The 22,085-nt window shown below is 42.1% G+C and overlaps 1 protein-coding gene across 2 annotated transcripts in view; it reads left to right on the top strand.

Moving 5' to 3' along the window:
* Positions 1–5,104: 5,104 nt before the first annotated feature.
* l1cama (L1 cell adhesion molecule, paralog a) overlaps positions 5,105–22,085 on the top strand; it is a 39,130-nt gene continuing 22,149 nt past the window's right edge. For both annotated transcript variants that reach the window (XM_010748019.3, XM_010747994.3), the window contains exon 1: positions 5,105–5,288. The gene's annotated coding sequence lies outside the window, so the exon portion shown is untranslated. The remainder of the gene's footprint in view (positions 5,289–22,085) is intronic.

The raw sequence follows: 22,085 nt of genomic DNA, 5'->3' as shown, positions 1-22,085 counted from the left end.
AGTGAGTGATTAACGCCAGGTCAGAGACGGCTGGCTGACCTTCTGGCCACCTAATGACTTTAACCGGATCAATAGATCTCCAAACAGCAGCCACATCAGCTACCCAGGAACGGTGCAGTCAGCGGACCCTGTAGGAGCAGAGAGTTGCCCTCTTCTCACTCTTCTTCTATCTTTGGCTCTGTTGCCTGTCACCTCTCCCTCTCTCTCTCTGTAAAATAGTCACATCAATGCTCTTTTTGTTCTTTTCCCCCTCCACTGTACTGTTGGCTCACTGCTACCTTTTTATCTTTTTCCTCTCCGTGGCTCTGATCACCTCCTCAACACTCTCAAGACGTTCTCACTTTTTTTTTTTAGACTTTATTTTAACCCTCTGTTACCTGCACACGCCTACGCAGGAGTCCAGACTAGGGCTGCGGCACATTTTTATTCATTATTTTAATTCTCTATCATTGAAAACTAGTGAAGATCATGATTTCTCAGAGGCAATGGGCCCTTTTCACCAAAAAAAAAAAAGCACAGATGTTCCTTCTGTGAAATGTCAAAATGCCCTCTGTGGAATAAGCCTATAGTGATGTCTTAATATACATCTATGCCATATGTCTATATTATAAAACAGAGAAAAACAGTGTGGTGTAAACTGTCAAATAAAGATGGCAAAGATACAGACCTGTCTAAGGACGCTCAATAAAGAAAGTTACGCTTGGGTACTTATAGAAAACAAAAATTATGAAAGATCGGATCAGGATGGGTTCTGGTTTGCTGGTTTCATGCAACTGGTTGATATGGTGCAGATCATATCAAAGTACGTTTTAAGATAACACTAAGCAAACACTACCACAAGTTCCCATTACAGCAGGAAATACTCATATTTGAAAAACAGGAACCTGCAAAATGTGTGACAGTTAACAAACTGATTAGTCTGCAAATATACTCCAGAGAAATGTTGATTTTTTTTTTAGGGTCTTGGCCTCAACATGTCATACCATATCATGGTGTGGGATAACTTCCAGTATTTAATGTTCCTGACAAAAACACATTGCTACACATTTCTGGGAAATTCACGTGACCCTCAGAACATGGACTATGTGAGCATAAAGTTCAGGATGATTGGTTCTATATGTGGTGATTTGACTATGTGACAGTGATATATGAATGGTTATAAAAAGCTGTGAAGATTTTAAGTAAAAGAGTTCGGAGTTTTTTCAACAACAGTATCTTTATCTTGAAGTTGACTTATTACATCCAAGAGTAAGGAGTTTTATTTGTAGCAGGTGGAGATAGTAAAAATCACATAAATGGGTGAACAGACAGTATGTGTGGAGCATGCAGAAGGTTGTGTGAAGCAATAGGAAGTGTGACTGTTGCAATGTGACTTATTGGCAACATCCTGTCCTTGAACCTGATGTTTTTACGTTCTTATTGGCCAACACTTTAACAGTTTGCTGATTTCTCATAAACTCCTTTTCGTTTGGCTGTCTGTGTATCCTTCTGCTGCAGCAGTTGCATCAGTGTCCGTTGAAGACTTGGCCTGCTGTCAGTCTTCTCTTTTGACCTTTTTAAGTTTATCCTCCTGTGTCCATGCTGCCACTCCAGGACTGTAAGCTTACTTTGTATAGATCCAACGGGCCTCTGAGGACATTTTTTTTGACACCTGTCTGTATATATTTACGTGTGCACAACACCTCCTTCTATGACAGCGTCCTCTTATACTTTCCTGCTTTAGTCTGAAGTACTCTCCATCTCAGTACTTCTTTCCCCCTCTCTCTAAACGTCCACACCCATACTGCATCCATTTACTATATTGCCTGCGTCCACTTGCTTTTTAAGCTGATGGACTCGTCTCTCTCTCTCTCTCTCTCTCTCTCTCTCTCTCTTTCTCTCTCTCTCTCTTTGTATTTTGCTGACTGCATCTGTTTTCCCTCCAACTGCAGACTTTAAGTTGTTTCATTCATGGCCTTCCCTCTCCATCCCTCTCTCGCTCTCTCCATGCTCCCGTCTTCCTCCTCATATATCATTCCGTCTCTCACGCCAGTCTGCCAGCTGACTCACTCACAGTCGAGTCGGGAGGAAGGAGGAAAATAAGCAGGGAGCTTTTGCAAGGGCAAGTGAGAAGTCTCTCACAGATGAATGGTTTTGAGTGAAGAGCCGCCCTGTGGATGCCCTATGAAGGAGTGACATCTGAGGTTGATGTCTCCTCACAGATTTAGTTTATACTACAGAGGTCAGGGAGGTGGATTTACTCTCCAGCTTGTGTCTCTTTGTGGCTACGAGGCGAAACAATCAAAGTGAGGAGACACTATCTTTATCGATCAGTCTAAGTGAGACTTCCTACAAGCTGGATGCTAATTTCCCTCTAATGTCCACTGCCTTCTAAATATTACAGTGTTCAATAGCTTGGTCTGCACAGAGGCTGTGGAGATGAAATGACTCAGTCAGTGATGCAGAATCTCTTAAACCTGCATAAGAAAAATCCAGTTTCCTCATTGTTATTTATTGTGTTATGCGCTTACAAATTCCCAGCCTGCATTGACACCAAAAAAAATACTGATGCAGTGTTGACACATTTGTCAGACATGAACATAATTTATAACATTGCAAACAAACACAGCTCAGGGTTTTTTCTTTTTAGAAGACAAAGAAGTCTTTCCCCGGAGAAATAACAATCATTCATCCAGAAGAACTCACCAGAAATTAAGAACATTTTTCGATTTTCTGAAAGGTCAGTAAATCTGCCAGTTTTTGACTTTTGCTCATTTGCTTAAAATGTATTTTCACAATCATCCTGAAATTAAATTAAAATGAAAAACCACCATCACCTTTCTCTTCTTTCGTTCTCTTGTCTTCAGGTTCTACAAAAATGTTCAAGAAATTGAACTGACTACTTCTTAAATAGAAAAAAACAGCAATGTATGTGATTCCAGATACATTAATCTTCGTCATATCCAACTCATATTCTTCTTGAATTCACTCCTGGCATCCATCCAGCCAAAACCTTGACCCTCAGCCTTTCTTCAGCCATCCAACCTCTCCTGAGGATAATGGCAGAGGTTCTCGCCTATCTAAACTGGCCTCATCAATCATTATTCCCATGCTGTCTGCTCCTGTAGCAGCTTTTGTCTGCATGCTTGGCATATCCTCTGGCACCAATGGCAGATGGGCACGCTGGCACCCTCAGGTTGGAGAGGCACAAAGAAAAACTACAGCGGCTCAGTGGGAATGGGGTTTTCTGACTGGACTCGGTGCTGCCCCAATTACCTGAATATCTCTGAATATTTTTAGAAACAAGTGAGGAATGTGTGTGTGTGTGTGTGTGTGGAAGTCCTCATGTACGTGTTCTCAGCCCAACCTTTGTCCTGCTTTCTCTTCTCATATTTCAGGAATAGATATAAATGTGTTTGTTTTTATCAGTGTTTGTACCTCAGTAACTCAAGTCAGGTTTTTCTATGAAACACACTACAGCCATGCCAACAGCTCTTAAAGGCTGTACAGTGATGAACTAAATGCTGATGTTAACATGTTAACATGCTTAGCAGGTATTATGTTCCATGTTCACGTGTAAACACACAGTTGACTTGGGTGAGTCAAATTTGACCTGGCATTAGATTTGTTTATGGGATATCATTAAATATTGTCTGTACCTAATTTGATGGCAATCCAATCAATAGTTTATTTAGTAATTTCATTCAGTGCTCACAAATGTGACCCTCGTGGTGGTGGTACAATAAAAAATCAGTAGGATTTATCACCAAAGTTAATCCATTCTGAAGAGGAAATTAATATCTGTTCAAAATTTCATGGCAATCCAAAGTGGAGGACCAACAGGCAGAGAGCTACATCACTTGTGTGGCTCTTAAAAATATAAAAGAGGATGAATAACAGAAAGACATAATAAAAGTAATCATGTTGCCACAATAACTGTGCAAACTCAAAAGCACTGCAGTTGGTACTTATTGGATTTTGCAGCATTTGTTTCTACTTTCTCAGGGACTGCGGATGGAGAGTACATAATGGTTAAATTTAGTACAAATAATATAATTTCTGTGCATTATAGGGATGTTTTTGTACACGCTCCCTCACAAATGTAATAGAATAACATTTGAAAATGTCAATGTCCTCCTAACAAAGAGAAAGAAAACTAGAAAACTCAGTGAGTTTCAGTTTTTAATCGAAATTATCAAAGACAGAAGTAATTGCTTAGACAATCTGTGGTGTTTAGGAGGTGGAAAATTTAAAATGCAAACCCGGTGCTTTATAAGCAAATAAAGGAAGATTGAGTTCTTTACTGCCAGATTTCGGCTGAGCTACAGTGGAAATAAGGCCAACTGACTGACACATACATTTACAGTAATAAAGATGCAAAGAGATAAAAGCATGACAAATAAAACATTTGTAGATTTCTATCATCATGTGTGCTGGATCAGAGTCGTCGGAGGACATTTATCTTGTCATAACAACAGCAAACACAGACAGACAACCCCTGAATTAGTCAGCCCTTTATTACCCTAAGAATCAGTGCATCTCTGCACCCCCACCCCACCCCAGACTCAGATAAGAGACAGCAGTAATTCCTGACACATTTTCATTCACCAGCGTTACGTAACATTCATCCCAGCCATGCCTTTGATTACACTATAATGAACTGAAGCTCAGTCAATGTCTTTAGTGGCAGAATGAATTAAACAGGCTTATGAAAGTTGAGCCCAGTGGAGCGTAGAGATTACTAATACAAAACCTCATACGGCCATTATTTCACCTCTGTAGTCCATTAACTCCTGGATTGGTGCAGGAGGAGAAAGGAGGAGAGGTGCTGAAGGGCCATATGCTGTTTCCTATATACTAATCCATAATGTGCGTTATTATGCCTGGCTAGTTCATGGCTGCATATAACAGCAGCTACCAGACTAGACTGTGTACAGGAGGACAGGGGCAATGGATAGAGGACAGGAAGGAGGAGGAGGAGGAGGGGGGTAGAATAAAGGAATGGTCAGAATGCAGAGAGAGTGAGGTGAAGAGAGAGCGAGGGAGGGAACAGAGGAGGAGGGAGGCAGGCAGGCAGAGAAGAAGGGTGATGTCACCCTGTACAAGCAGCCAATGAGAGTCAGGGAGGGAGAGAGAGAGAGCGGCCAAAGGAGGGTGTGTTTTTCTATCACTGCAGCATCAGCAGAGAGGAGAGGGGCACAATCAATTTCATAGAGAAGAGGAAGAAAAGGCACAAGTAGATAAGGAAGAGAGTGGGAGAAAAAGGGGACGCAGAGAGTTGCCGGAGGAAAAGAAGCATCACCGTGAAGGTAAGAGGATGCTTTTGTGACGAGACGGACAGTTTGTCATTAAGCAGAAAGAGAGCGGCAGAGAGCTGGTGAGTGGATTAATTAGGTTGTTAGGTGGAGGTGGCTTGTTATGGAATCACACCTTTGCCTCATCTTCCACTGGCAGTAAAAGAGGACAATCTGGTTCATGTGAATCACTTTAACAGCTTATTTAAATGTCTTCTTGGACATTTGTCCCATTCCCATCACACATGTTGATGTTTAGGAAAACTATAAAAATTACTGCTATTTTGAGCCACTTAGTTTGAAAAAATGATAACTGAACAAATGTCAAAGTGCTTCTTTATTTTAGCAGTTGTGATCAATTACACTACAGTGTAGCACTGCAATACTTTGAATTTACTTGAAGTATTAAAGACAGGTGTCGTGGATGACCTGTTGGTGCAGATTACTTTTAGAGAAAATCTTTTTTTCGTATGTTTTCATGTTTTATCTTGCTGAATGAACATTTAGTGCATCACATGCAACAGGGTCTCCTCTGACATTAATATTAAATATACAGCAGTGCTGTGTGCCATTGTACCGCCTCACTTTATTGGTCAGATTAAAAGATTTGAAATACATTTTATAATGTTTTATTATCTGGTATAATTGGGGATTTGTTTTAAAAAAAACCTTGATGCAATTTGGATTACTGGTCTGAAGATTGATATGATTTTTAGTTTAGTTTTTGCAAAGTGCATTGGACTGCACTTTAAATCTGTTGCATTCCAGCAATATATACTGTAAATCTGCTTACAATTCATGTTGCATTGTGCTTTTTTTCTGCAAACTGTGGCTAATTTCTCTGACAAATGCAACGTCTCCTTCTGGCTTTCTACTTTAATATGAATATTCATTTTCTCTCCACATTCCCCTCCCCCAACTAATAGCTGAGTAGCATAATGTTAAGTACTGCCCATGATTGCAATGTGCTGCTACCATTTTCCATTCATGTGGTGCATGTAACTCTATTGCTGTATAGTGAGCAGCAGAGCAGAGCAGACTACAACAATTTTCTAGTCTACCAATCTTATCTCCTGCAGCTGCAGTAGGTCTGTTTTGCAAGGGCAGTGACAGAGGTGGGGTAACCTGAAACTACAGACCTTGGAGGGAAACAGAGGAAACGTCTAAAAAAAAACTGGAAGTGGGAAAAAAAAAAGAAAAAGAAAGAGCGATTCAGATATCAACAGGAGACGGCACGTGAGAGAAATCTTTATATAGACGGAGATATAAGGGGAAATACAAATAAGGGTGGGGCAGCGATCGCGGCAGACTGTGGAGGTGTGCCTATGAAAAGGAGGCACTCACCTGGCTGTATGCCACACAGCTGCCTGCTGTCACCCTCTACGGTTACACATCTGTGTTAATGATATAGAAAACTGTATTTCTATGAAGCAGCTGCTGGCTGTAGGCGTGTTTTGTCTTTAGCTTGTTTGTGCATATCTGGGGTTTGTGGGTAGGTATATCTTTGTGCATCTGCTCACATCATGCACTACTGACCAGATGTACTCTGTCTGTGGATGTGTACATTTCTTTGTGCATATCACGTGAGAGCATGTGTGTACTGGTGGTGTAGTTAACCTGTTCTCTCCCTCCCTCCATGCCTCAGTAGCCTGCAGCTTGTCCCAAATGAACCCAGTCAAGGGACTGGAGGGGAGGGAAGGCACTGCGCCTGACAATGACTTGTTACCATCTGTACAACATCCATAAACATACTGCACTGCACACATTCACACAATAGATCAAGATACAGCTGCTGTTGAAAGAGGGCGTGTTGGAGTGAATGAGTATGCGTGCATCCTCTCCGTGGCAGCAATGCTCCAGAGACCCACTGCTGGTCACATTATCATACTATTTAATGCAGTTTGGTTCGTATGGTAGTGGCAGCCAGATCTCTAGACAGTGTTCGGAGCTTCCACTGTAGCAGAGATGTTGTTGTTGGAGAACACGGCGAGACTTGGGAGTGTATGATTACCCTTGCTACAGTATGGTGCAGAATGTAATCTCCCCTCTGACGCTGGGCTGGTTAATTGAGCTGTTCCATCAAAGAGATGAATGGAAACCTTGGATTTATGTGAGGACAGAGGGACGGAGAGAGCATGGTCTGCAATGAAAAGGGAGAGAAAAGGCAGGGGAGGATGGCGTAAGCAACATAAAAAAAGATGAAAGTGGACTTCCTTTTGAAAGGCAAAGCACTTTGTATTCTTTATGCATGTTCATTGCTATAGGTATCGAAGAGCGTAGAGAGAAAGAGAGAAGGAGGGATCACCTAGGATGTAGAAAAGGGCAAGGTCATAAGGAATGATGAAGAAAGAAGCAAAGAAATGAAAGGCTGGAAGATTAAAAGGAACATTTCTAAATGTATTTAGCCGTGCAACTTATGATATTTATGCTTTTCCTGTAGTCATTTTCATGGGATGATAATGTTAGAGACTGGCCTTTTTCCAAATGCCTTTAGTCCTGCAGTTGAAGTGGAGAGCTGGTGTTGTGTAGGAGGAGAGGAGTGATCTGCTCTCAATCTGCCAGTTAGGAGCAACTCCAGGGAAGAGCAGTGCTGCACTGGCCCCTTCGCTCTTCAGCAACCTGTTATAGCCTCAGGGCACCTTTGCCAGTCATCCTGCTCACCAAACACAGATATACCAACGCACAAACATGCGTAAACACGTCTGCAAACGCGTCGCAAATACACACTGCAGAGATCCTGTTGCAGTGCGCCAAATTAACGATTCTATAATGTTGACTCCCTGGCCTGATTACTTAAGTGATCAAAGACCACACTCGCCGCTTTCTGGGAATTCAGCCATTAAATCAGTGACAAGGTACAACAGGGGTTAAGAGAAGGAACTATCTCTTAAAAAGGAAGTGTCAACAATAACTGTTTCATCTCTTGTTTCCTTTTCATCCCCCTTTGAGAATAATAGTTGTAAAGTTACAAACTCACAAACGCAGATTCAAAGGCTTGTGAGTGAGCTCCCTTGAGTTATCTTCCAGTGTGTGTGTGTGTGTGTGTGTGTGTGTGTTTGTGTGTGTGTGTGTGTGTGTGTGTGTGTGTCTACAGTTGCCTTCAGGATGCTGTCAAGATGGAGAGTCGGTCCCCGCCCTCCCTGGTTGCAGCTTTGGAGGTTGTTTGATTTAGACTGTGCAGATGGGAGTCGGCCCACTGGGTGTCAAGAGGGGGATCGTGTAGACATGCTGTCATGGTTTGGTGTAGAATACATTGTGGTGATTTAGGGAGCTAAGGGGTCAGATGGATTGACAGGCCGAGCACGGGTAAATGATTAAAGAGAACTGAGTAGGAGGGAAGGAGGCCAGCAAAAGGGAAGAATAAAATGTGTAGAGGTGAAATGAGGCAGGCTGTGGGGAAAACCTAAAGATGGAAAGGATTGATTTAAAAAGCAGCAGGAAGGTACGGAGATGGCGGGAAGATAAAGGTTGTTATGAAAGATGAGACAAAGTGGTGGAGGACTGTCACGGCAATTTCTCGGTACCACCTTGTTCCAGTCATCACTTAAGAGTCATGTTCTCTCTTCTTAAGACAGCTAGAGCAAACCTTTCAACCTCGCTAATCAATTTCCCTTTACTGCGCCTGCATCTCCATTCTTCTCCCTACTCTTCCCACCACTTGGTTTCACTTGTTGTATCAGTATTCATACAGTGGTGGACAGAGAAGCCCACGTCAGGGGTCTTAATCAAAATAACGACTGAGGCTCCTATTAGTCTTCCCAGAAAGAGGCTCTCAGACAAAGACTCATAAATCCAACCCTATTACACAATTGAACCTGTGATGGAGACGAGGGCACAAATAGAGGCGTCATGTATGGAAATGAATTTAATTTGGCAGAGTGAATTACCTTATTGCAGCTTTCAGAAGTGATGGTATGAGAGAGGAGAAATTGTAGAATTCCCCTAGGTGGTAAATATGATATTGGCAGTTAAAATTACAAAACTGGAACCTCATAGTGGATATTACTTCAAACCAGGAAAGGACTTAATTACTGCCAAACCAATAATAAAAATTAGATGAGCCAGATATTGTAGAAAAATATCTTAAAATAAAATGAAGGAATAATAAAAACAAAAAAAAAACACACATGCTTTATCAGTTCATGTTATTATTGTGCTGCAAACAAAGTTTCTAACTATTTCTTTAGTGCACATCATTTTAAATAAAAACCAGACTGGAAAGCAGCAAAGCAATAAAGCTACACATACGGTTGAATATGAATTAGGGGAGATTTGAACCTCCTTCTCTGACCTTCTCCGTGTCTCCTTGATGCTGTCCTCATCTTTTTTTTCAGTCTCTGACAAAATTATGTCTTTGTCTCAGCGAAATAGAGAATTCCCCTTCGCGTCACTCCATCTGGACCACAATCAGCTCTATCACAGAGGCTTTATTGTCTACACCAGGGACTATAATTGGACTAAATTGACCCTCTGTCCAGTGTGTTTTCCAATTGCATCTATGAAGTGTTCTGTTGATTGTCTAAGATGTTTCTCTGTGCATTTGTGTGCGTGCATTAATTATCGTGAACAGTGGTCACTATTTAATGCTGTCATGAATTAATTAATTGTACATCAGCTACCAATGTTGGGTTATTGCCTTTCATTTGTGGAAGATAATGTCAAGTGCCACATTTCTGAAAATCAGTAAGTAAGTTCAATGGGTTGTCGGTAAAAATAGAAAAAAAAAAAAAAGGTTATACTTTTATGCCAGACAGAAAAGATATGCTTTTATATTTTTCATCTTATTCTTTCCACAATAATGCTCAAATGAGTTTGAGTTGATAATCTTTGTAGTGATTCACAATTCATCCATGAGTCCATAAAGAAACAAAGCTTCAGCTTGTTTTGTCACATCTTTTGCTGTGAGAAAATTAAACTGCAGATGGGAGGACTACAGATGTAGCCACTTAGCAGTGTTATGTAACCCCCATTATGATTGGGTGTTTTTGGAAATTCCAGTATAGCAATAAACTAATACATTAATTTGTTATATGAACTGATAGCTTTATTTATTAAAGCTAATATGTCAGACAACTGTAACCATATTGTGATACTTCAGGGAATCACAGTCATTGTACCACTCTGGCTTTGATTACATTGCAAATGCTGTTTATGAAGAGCATGCGACAGCATTGTTTTATTTATTTATTGATTCGTTGCTGAGAGGCCAGCTGCATTTTTAATGAAACTTGGGAGTATGTCGTGTCTCCGTGCTGTTGCTTTGCAGTTTTTGACAGGCCTTTTCAGCACTGATGTAATTTATTCTTCACCTGTGCTCCATTTTTCTTATCAGTTTCCTCACGACAGTGCTTGCTTAATGTCCTTGGCATGACTTTCATCCCACTTTTTTCTTTTTTGCCAATACTTCAGCTTAGGAAAAACAGTTTATGATTGTCAGAGTTCAGCCAACATTTATACTCACAGGAGCATCTGTTCCACAAGGTAGGACAAGCCTGGACTGAGTTCCAACATTGAGGATTATTACAGAGCAAATACAGTCATTTGAGGCATCACGGATCATGTTTGTGTCGATAAACTGCATTGATAAGATGGGAGGTGGTGTTATTATGATATATGCAGCCAAGAGATGCATATTCAGGAGAGCAAACTGTATTTTTTTAGGCATTAGAGTAAGTGTGCTGTGTTAAATGTGACTGCTTGACGTTGGCTGCGTGGCACGCATCATCACTGGTGAAACACAGTGTGGTGTGATAGTGTTTTGCATCCATCTAAAGGCTTTTTTATTTGGAGTATTTACATTGAAGTATATTGATTTTGTTTCACTTGACTCGTCCCCACTCTATACCAACACTTCATTTGAACTAAACATAACCGATAGGGCATGAAACACGAGCATCCATACACACTTGAACAGACACAGCATCCTTCAAGTACTGCAGGTGATGTAAGTAAACAGGCTGTCTGTATTTGTCTCCTCTGCATGTTTCAGTAATGTTATGACTGTAGAATCTCACGAGCTGTATCTGCTGTGTCAGCCATGATATATTCATTAGGGTTGGATTACAGAGAGTGGGAGGGGATCAGGTTTTGAGTGGGTTGTAATCCCCATACACTGGCCTAATTTAATCTCACCTACTGTGCCATCCTATTACACACTACACCCACCACATGCATGCAAGTGATGGCTGGGGGGGAGCAGATGAGGGCCATGCAAGGTTAAAACAGGGTAATGTTAGACAAGAGGCGTGGAGACAAAGACGGACGGGCGGATTGTAAGAAAAGAGTTACAGAGACGGGAAATTGATTATAAGCAGCGGGAGAGAGATTCAAGTACAAACCGAAAATGTCAAGGAGTAAAGAAATGTCAGAGACAAAACTGGAGACAGATTTAGAGAGGGCTGCAGTTTGTTTTCATGAGTAACTACAGGAACGTTGGCTTGCTTCTTTCTCTTCCCTTGTCAGACATTTCTTTCATTTATCTCATGAGTTATTATAGAACAGAAATGTATGTCTAAAATTTAGTTTACAAAGTTTTTTCTAGCACTTTAGGCTGTATTGAGATTGACACTAGAGAAAAGAAACACGGGGATAGAGAAGGTGTATGTTGTGATTATACATGATATGTGTCCTAACCACTGAGCCACCAGAATGCCCAGCCAACCGTGTGATACTCATCATCGGCGTTGCATGTTGTGTGTTTTACTTGACTTGTTTTGTCACACCCTGTGTCCTCTATGACACTAATTATTATTGGGCTGAAAAAGCCCCAAATACATTTCATATTCCAGTTTTCTGTGTCTTCAGACTAGTTTATTTTGGGATTCCTCCTCGTCTTGTTATATTTATTTGGTTGCAAAAATTATTTGCATATCATGGATACAGGTTTAAATAACATATTCTGCAGTTTTCTTTGACATTTATGCCCTACATCTCTCTCATCATCCCTTCTTATCTGCTCATAGCCAGAATAAACAAGGCTAGCCTGCTACACACTCCCTCTACCTGAAAAGGTGGATGTCTGTGAATTTGTTCTTGTTATCCTCTTCTAAATGCAGACTATGTGTTTTTAAATCAGGTTGGTGTTGGAGTTGTTGGAGTCTGCTCCCTGAATTGATCAGGGGTAATTGAGCATGGCGCTACAGAGAGCTTTGCACAGTGCCCAAGCTGCAATAATGAGACTCTATATTTAGCTATAAAACCGTCTGTTTACATCAGCCATCATGCTCTGTTGCACAGCGGGATGAATTGAGCAATTGTGTTTTTGTGGCCAAAACTTGCAGGGCACAGTTTTTCTTGTAGCGATTTTTGTAAATCATTTGTTGAAATCTGTGCTGAGGAGAGGGCTAAGCGTTGTAGCAGGAAGCGATAAGGAGACATGGGGTGAGGCTGCTTGTTAATAAGAGGGGAAGATAAAAGGCACCAATCCCCAAGAGAAAACACAGGCGCAACAAGAAGGAATTAAAGCTGCAAGCAGCGATGGTCGGGCCCTCGCATATGTGCACACGTCGAAATGTGTGCATGTCGAAATGTGCATAGAGCGCCACGCCCACACCGTTTCCCCAAAATTCATAATTTTAATCATTTTTACTCAGGAAGTCTATGTGAACACTCCTACCAAGTTTAAAGTGAATTAGATACAATCCCTAGGAGGAGTTCGTTCAAACATGACACCTTGTCAACCATCCCAAAACAGCAAAAATGGCGATTTTCATTATTAAATATCTCACTTCCTGTTCATTTTAGGCCATTGCTCCAAGAGACTTTTTTGTAGGTCTTGCCATGTTTCATAATTCTGTGTCCAAAACTGTGGCGGGGCTGTTCCAAAGAAAAATTCCAGGGGGCGCTATACAGCGCTTTTTGCCCCACCCCTCATTAATTATGCAGCCGAATTGTGCATAATATTGGTCTTAACAACCATAACAAGTTTCAGACAGCTCTGACAAAGTATATGATAGCCCCACACTTTTGCCCGAAAATCTGCCAAAAAGTCAGTGGAGTCTCATTTTAACTTTTCATTGTCGAGAACACACACGTCAAGTTTCAAGCACATCGGATAAAATCCCTAGGAGGAGTTCGTTCAAATGCGACCCCTGGAAATGAGGCAAAAACCGGAAAAGTCCAAATTTGACAAAAATTGGCACCAAGACACTTTTTTGTGCGTCTGGGCATGTTACATACTCCCACCAAGTTTCGTACACGTGGACGAAACCGTGGCGAGGGGCACCTCCAAAAACGCACACCTAGGTGGCGCTGTCAAGGCATATGCGTACGTCCATGTGTGAGACCCCCAAAATACGTAATTTTACACCTGACATTGGAGGGGGTAGGCAAATTTTCATGAGTTTTTCGGGGGGATATGGGCCGTCAAAAATGCGATTTACTTTTAGAAAGAAAAAGAAAAAAAATCTAAATAAAAAAAAACAAAAAAATAAAAATAAACATGCTCGGGCCCTAATAATAAACATACGAAATTCAATAGGGCCTCGCACCGCGTGCTCGGGCCCTAAAAATAGATTTATGCAGGTGTACAGATGTCACATCGGGGGAAGGAGGGAGAAGAAAGAAAAGATGAGGAGCAGAAAACAAACCACATGGAGATAAAGAGAGACACCGGAGAGACCAGACAGAGGGCCCGGACATTGTTAACGAGCTTAACAGGGTAATTATGAGCAAAGATCCTCCAGGCCTTACTCATTTGGGTGGGGCAACAGGAAGCAGGAGAGAAAGTGAAATGGAGAAAGAAAAGACTTTTATTATCAAGTAACCTTTTAATTTGTACAATTAAAGTGTGATCCTACTTAGAGCGGCGAGCAGGAAGTGTGAGAGTGTGGAGGTTAAGACGGGAGCACAACGTGGGAAGATAAAGAGAGACGAGATGCAGGGAGCAGAGAGAGATGGGAGCGTGAAAGGACAGAGATCCTGTAGTGATTAAAATGTCAGTGAGTGCAGAGGCAGATGCACACCTGCCAAGCACACACACACACACACACACACACATGAAGCTCATCTTCTCAGGCTATGTACTGAGTGACTCTTTGACACTAATTAAATAAAAGGAACACAACCCCAAACATAAATAAAACAAGTGCCTACAGAATAAAGGATGAAATCAGCTGGGATGACTTCATTCTCAGTTCTCATACATCATCCAACTTCATATATCCTCATAACTCTCGTTTTCCTTCCCCCATCCCTTCTGTCTTTCTCCTCCTGTCTCTACTCCATTTACTGGTTGAGGCAGTCTGTGTCTTATTTATGGCTGTGTAGTGAACACCATTTTGACCAGCCTGTGGTTTAGAAAGGGGCGAACAATCCAGCAGTAAATGTAAGTGACAGGGCTGTTACAATCCGCTTGGCCGTCGTCGTTGTACACACTGTTGCCTGTGTTCTCGGCCCTCGGACTGCCTGCGGCGGCCCTCCACTTCCACAAGTGTCAGAAAAGCTGGTTTCTCCTCTCAGTTTAAATAAAAGCATCTGAGGTGGCAGAGAAATGTTGTCATGCAAAAAATGTGTTTGTTTGGATAGTGCAAGCTTGCAGGAGTTGCTGACGTGTTGTGTGGGTGTCCTATATAGGAACCTGCACGATCAGCTAGTTTTAAGCAAAGCTATCATGGGATGGAGATGATTTAGATATCTGCCACTATAGGGAGTTGGTGTACTAAAATATAGCCACTGGTCTATTTTCTCCTTGAGAAGGAGTGTAACCGTGTGTGCCATGTTGCTATATATTTAGCTGTGGCAGTATCGCAAGAGTATCAACAGCTGGCCGGGAGCATCTTTATTTTGTGTGTGTCTACAGTATAGACGTGGATTGTCAGACCCTGCTGGCCCGACTCTCGCTGAAAAGCTCATCAACTGGTTGTTTAGCCGCAGGGAAAGGTCACCACAGCTTCCTCTGCATCCCTATGGCTTCTCTTTCTTGGTTTCTATCTGGGGTTTTTTTCCGTCTGCCTCTCTTACTGGAATTGCGGCTGAACCTTTTCTGTCATCTCTCATAACTGAGGCAAAATGGGAGGGTAAGAGAGATGAGAGTGTGTGTGTGCTGGAGATGTGGCCACAGCTGGGGCTTCAGTGTGTGGGGCAATACCCCAGGAGGAAGAGAGGAAAAATTATGCAGGGAGGGAGGGGAGTAAGGAAGGAGCAGTGAAGCTCTGCAAAACAATATAAATAGAGATGAGATGAAACAGCATCCCACTTTTTTCTTTTCTTTTTTGCTTATTCACTGTGTCTGCCTCTTGGAATAGATCATATAACACCAGATATAGCTGTCACTTCCTTTAACTGTTTGATGGGAGATGACACACGCACACACGCACACAGACTGATGCAAACACAGGATGGAACAGGTTGTTTGTTTACTCGCTTTCATTTTGCGCCTTGCTGAAAATTGCTGCATGTTCTGGAAAATGTCACGTCCTTGATCTCTTTGCACCAATACACAGTGGCGTGTGGAACGGCTGGAGCCACGTAGAGATGTGGGGAGGGGGATTTGCAGAGACGGGGGTCTGCAGCAGAGACGGAGCTGTTCGCCTCAGATAACACTGCAGCTTTTGATGGAGCCCGGCCCTCCTCTGTTGGAGAGCACAAGCCGCCCCGCCTCAAATAGATCTCTGCCATGGAGTCCATTGGTCATGATTGGATTTAGTTACAGAGCAGAAATGGTTTGCTGATGATAATGATAACAGATGTGATGGGAGTTAGTCAGCCACTTAGGGTCGCGGGATTGTATCGATGCTGTGCCAGCCTGCAAATTTCCCCTTAGACTGGATGCTCTCTCTCAGGCTTGATAAAAGTTGATGGCAGAGGTTGATAGAACGCTACCTGTAATTGCATTGTGTATGATCTTGGCTGGGTGGTTTCTAATGAAGATGCAGTACAGTGCAGATGGAAGGAAGTGTCCAATAAGCTTCTTTATATAAGCAAGGAGAAGACTAGGAGGGAGGGGTAGGGGTAAAGGAGTTCACGGAGCGAAAAAACAGGGAAGTTCCATACTGATATAGGGAGCGAGAGGCAATCTGCAGGGAGCAGAGTACAGAAGTGAAGAGCAGTGCAAATAAAAGATAGACTTTCTGCAAAGATGACAGTCAGGAAGGAAGAACTCTTTCAAGTATGGATAGCATGTAGACATAACAGGGGAACTGGAAAAAGCCAGAGTTGGGAAAAGAGCATGTGATGGAGACACTGGAGATGGGAGATGAAGGTAGTGAGTATAAAGTACAGACAGATGAGAGAGAGAGAAGGAGAGAGGGAGAGAGAGAGAGAGGAATGGGGGGATGGGGTGAGGAAGATGAACATGTAGGAGGGGGAGGGGAGAGAAATATTTGCTATGTGCAGCTGAGCTGGAGTCAGGAGGTTGTCATGGTGATAGGCGGGTGAGAAAAAGAAAGGGAGGCAGGAGTATTGACACCTAGCCCTAGACACTGCACACACATGTGGACACACACACGCATGGTCACACACACACACGGTCTCATAGCACATCAAACAAAACATGCATGACAATACTGACCCACCACATCCTAAGTCAACACACACTCACGGTTTTTCACTCTACCGCTCACACAGGTGGCCCGTGAAGATAATCTGAGATCATGTATGAAGCTCAGACGCCATGTCACAATGCTACGTTTCTTTCCACTGATGTCTTTATCCTCACTCACCCCTATTTGAATGGCAGGCAAATCCCCTTCTGACTGACTTGTCTTGCCAGACAATTACCTGAAACAACCCTCAGTTTGATGCTGCTTGCACACACACACAAACACACACACACACACACACACACGCAATGTTTGTGTGTGCGTGCCTTCCCATATCTGAGCTTTGCTGTTTTCCTGTGTGTGTTGATGACACAGAGAGATAAGAGGCAGAAACAAGCTGATGTAGAGACAAGCAGCAGCTCCAGTCCGGCATGGTTTTCTGTGCCACAGACTTATATAATAATAATAATTTGTATTTTTTTATGAACAAAACTTAAATATTGAATAAAACTGCCAAAAAAGCACATCTCCATTTCTTCACTGCAGTTACTGCTGAAAGAAATATATAACTTTTTGTCTACAACAGCAGATGTTAATATGAACAAAAAAATAGTTTCATTATCGCAAAGATTAAGACTTTTAGCTTTAAAATGAATGCACCTGAACTTGACTCCTGCAAACTTTACTGACGTTAGGAATTCTGTTCTGCAAGTGTGGCTGAAAATATCTCGAATTCACTCGGATAAATCTGATAGATTGACTTGTCATTGCAAGCGTGGTGAGAGAGTGTGAAAAGCAGAAAAGAAACACAGCAAAGTGCAAACACAGCAGGAAGAAGAAAAAAGATTTCCATATTGGACAAAACAATCGATAAAATTGCTCAGTCAGAATGTTACCACTTAAATGAGATGAGGTTTTTAGTCGCGTACTAACAGAAGACAGGGAGCTGGATCGTGCAGTTAGGTTAGATAAATTGTTCCACAGTTTTTGAGACTGTGATCATTTTTTAAATTTTCGTCAGGACTTGGAAGACGAGACTGTTTGAAGAGAGCAATGATATCTGTTATTTTCTTTGCTTCTCCTTCCTTTTCATATATACTCACACTATCATCTCCTTTCGTTTCCACTCAATAGACATTTACTAGCTGTTTAGGGGCGTTACATCTCCTTCCTCTTCCCCAGAAGACCTTGTATTTGATTAGATGAGGAGCACTTAAGGGGAAGTGCTGCTTTTGCAACTTTAAACAAAGTTAATGGGATTGCCAAGAAGCAGTTGTCTGCCCTGCTTAATCATTTTGAAGATGTGAATTACCAGGTCCTTCGAGATGTTTTGTTAATACTGCATCTCATCCACCTCTACTGTAGTCAGTTAACTTGTGACATCTGATTGGTTGTGCTCGAGCTGTTTGGATTTGCTTTTGTAAGAAAATTTGCAATTGTTTATATTTCTCTCTTTTGCATTACTTTGATTAATGACTCACAAGTGTATTTGTACCTTCTGTGTACAACCACATCTGACGTATGTTTTCAGCACAGGCTTTCTATAATTTCACGTGACTCCTTCATATCTTCACAAACCCAGTATCAGGAAAGGACAAAAAAACAAAACTCCAGCCACTTTCCCACAGTCGTTGAACCACTGAGGCCTGTCCATGCAAATGTCTTAACAAAGCACTATGTGTGACCTTGCCCTGCCCGTAGCTCATTTCCCTGAAGTGGTGGAAAATGCAGGATTACATCCAACCTAAGGAGACCTTGTCAAATGTTTCTGCCAAAGTCTAAATCCATCTGCAGGGAAGCTTAGTGCCAAAAATCACCTTTTTGAAATGAGAATTGAGATACTAAAATAACAAAAGAAAGATGTCACAATACCAAACAAATTTGATATTTTTGTTATCCTTATTAAAGGTGCCTTTTTTTCTCTGAGACACAAGTTGTCCTGTAACCTGTTGTGATGGAGGTCGTAGGTCACATACACACACTCCGCCCCTCTGCTCAGGGTGTGGCGTGCTGATTCTCCCTGCGGAGGCAGCCACGTGTCCTTGCATGTCACACAAGCCTCTGGCAGCTGTGTCCTTCATCGCTGTATGGGCCACTTATCACCTGACCCAAGGGACCACTCCCTCCTTCTCCTCATCGTCTCTGTCTGCTGATTGACTGACTGCACAGCCCCTCCTCAGACAGTCGCTAGTAGGTAGTGATGTCCAAGGAGCCGACACAAGCCTACCCCCACTTGCACACTTCACTTGATGCAGCCCAGACACACACAAGTGCACACATATGCTCCCATTCATACCTGGGGCTTATCAGATAACCTCAGCACATAACCTTCACATTGAGGCTCATACATATTTCTCTGCTTTCAACTGTATTTATGCATTTATGACTTGAATAACAATGTGACCTGTATAAAAAAAATAACCATAAAGTCATGTAAATGTGTATGTTTTGTGTTATTATACAGTATATATGCCATGACATGGCTATTCAAGCATCTGCTTCAGAGGTTGATTTCACGCTGGTGCTGTTGCATATTGTTTGTGTTTGTGTTGGTTTGTCATCTCCAACAGTGTTATACTGCTGCATCTGGTTTCAGGGCTAACACTCACACATACTACTGTATACTGATGTCAGCTTCTTTTTACTGGCCCGTCTGGCTCCAGTTTGATCCCAAAGGCTTTCCTAGCGCACACATAAAATCTCCTTTTCACCCCGTCTGATCTCCCTCTAATTTGTCTCTCAGAGGGATGAATGGCCGCATATAAACATGTTTACCGTAGGAGCTCCACTGCTACAGGCAGCAAATATCATCACAAAGGTATAGAAAAAAAAGAAAGTGGCAGTGAAGGTCAAAAATGCACGTCTAAATAAGAAAAAAACACAAGCGATGCTGTTAGCTCCAGAGGAGGAGAAAAGGGGAGAGGCTGACTGTGAGAGATAAAGAGAGAGAGAGAATGCAGGAGCTGTAGGATGAAGCAGGAGACATAAAAGGAAGCAGAGGGAGGGTATAGAGCGAAGGTCACTCCTAATAGCTCTTCCACGTAATTTCATAATGTCATGATTGCCCATATTTACTAGCTAATGCCATTAACTATGTACTGTATAGACACTAAACTATCCTGCCACGAAAAAGTATCATCATGATGATGCTGTGGGCGTTCATCATTGCATGTCCCTGCTGCTGCACACAGAGTGCATAAAAATGCGCCTGTGAGCATGTGTGGTGTGCACAGAGGCGTTCGAATGCATCGCATCTTATATCTTCTACGTGACACCATGGGTGTGTCCGTAATTACTGCGCTTTCTGCTGCAGGCACAGAATCTGACTGATGCTGCTGCTAATGAAGCAAATGACGCCCACAGGCAACAGTGCAGCAGTGCAAGGAGAGTTTATGCTTATGCGTGTGTGTTTGCACAGAAAGCATATGTTTCGTATCTAGTATACAGAAATGATTTTATTTGCTTTCTTGTCTACACAGAGACAGAACAGTCTGTTTTTTTAAAATATCTATTTCCTGTAGATTACAGGTGAATTGAAAGAAAATGGAAAAAGAGATTCAGTTTTGCAGGATGGCACACATGCTGGACCCATTTAACCGTCCCATACAGTCATGATTGAATCTTTCCGAAACACACAAACCTACCATTTAGCTCCATTCTGTTTTCTTGTTGCTTATTGATACCATACATACATCTCCATTTCATGTGACTAACTGACTGAAAGGCAAGCCATAAGCGAATTACTTTATCAGTTGTGGAGTTAAGTGAGCAGCAGCTAACATGCTAGAAGCACAGGGAGCCTGTGGCATCACTCCATCTGCAAGACTGGCTCCATTAGCTGACAAGAGAGATTAGCTGACCTGCTGACACACAGGCTGATCCTTACTGATACGCACAGCAACACACATGGACTTGCCTGCACACAAACACACACACACACACACACATATAGGGAATCTGATACACTATTACATTAGGGTAACACTTCTGATTTTGATCGTTAGAGAGCTTTTACTGGCCACTGATCCCATTACCAGATCTCTGTCTCTTTTCACATCTGTCATTTACACTTTTTACCCTGAATTTTTCTTTCTGTTTTTCTACCCCACTCCTTTCTCTCTTTGTTTTCACTTTCTATAAATTTTTCAGACTTTTTCTTGCCGACTTTGTTGTCAACCCCCACTTTGATCTCCCGCTGGTGTTGCCCTTCTTTTTCTTTCCTTCCTCTGTCACTCTTTCCATCCTTTCACCCTTCCATCCTTCCACCTCTCTTCTCCTTATCCTTCCCTCACCGATGTCTTAATGAGTCCACTCCCATCTCCTTGAATTATTCACCACTTCTTTTATTCTACCATTCCCATTGTGTCTTTAGGGGAAAAACGTCAATAAATAAATCACGCCGGAGGTAGCTGCTTTTGCAGTCTTGGCAATAGGAGGGATGACGGTGTGGGTTTATTGGTGTGCAAAGGAGAGACAAGAGATTTGTAGAGGACTTTGGGAAGCTTGTACTTCTGTTTTGTATTTTAACTTTCAGTTGGATAAGTCTGTAAATAAGTTCACTTTATGAATCATTAAGTATCTTAAATACTTTCATCCAAGTCTGTGTGTTTTGCATGTCCACATGTCTAACCATTTGTACATAGTATAGATGTGAAGACATTTAGTATTTATACTTAAACATGAACGTGTGTGTGTGTGTGTGTGTGTGTGTGTGTGTGTGTGTGTGTGTGTGTGTGTGTGTGTCAGACGGCATATCAGTGTAGGCCAGCAAATGAGTGAGTGTGTGTACGTGGGTGTGCATATGTAAGTGATACCGCAAACCCGTTAGTGTCCATGTGTGTGAATAACTGAATTTGTATGTACAAGGGGGGATGCCGTGTGGAGACCCTGTTGTCATGGCAACTAGGATGGAGAGAGGGAGAGAGTGGGCGGTTGCCCTCACGGCTCCTCTGACAACCTTTATTTTCTTCAGCTTTGTGTCACTCCAATATTAACCTTTAACCCTTGACAGAGGGTGGGGGTCTTTGAAAGAGGTGCAGGCGTTTGGAAAATATAGTGTGCATCTTATCGCTACATTTGACACTGGTGGGAGTAGTTAAATATCTAATGGCCAAGCTTATGCTAATAGTGGTATTGATAAATGTGGTGTCTGTGTACACTGATTCCAGATAAGCTGTAGCTCTGCAGTTTTTTTTTTTCTGCTGGTAAATTTCCATTTGGAGATGACCATGGATCATTGGTCTTGAAACATATGTCACTTGGCCTTTTAAACAAAGAGTACAGGCATGAGGCAGATATTGGTTTCCCACTGTGCTGTAAAGCCCCTTTTCCA

The sequence above is a fragment of the Larimichthys crocea genome, chromosome XV (assembly GCF_000972845.2).
Source record: "Larimichthys crocea isolate SSNF chromosome XV, L_crocea_2.0, whole genome shotgun sequence".
Taxonomy (NCBI): Eukaryota; Metazoa; Chordata; class Actinopteri; family Sciaenidae; genus Larimichthys; species Larimichthys crocea.
The sequence above is the reverse complement of the archived record's forward strand: the minus strand, read 5'-3'. Positions and strand labels throughout refer to the sequence as shown.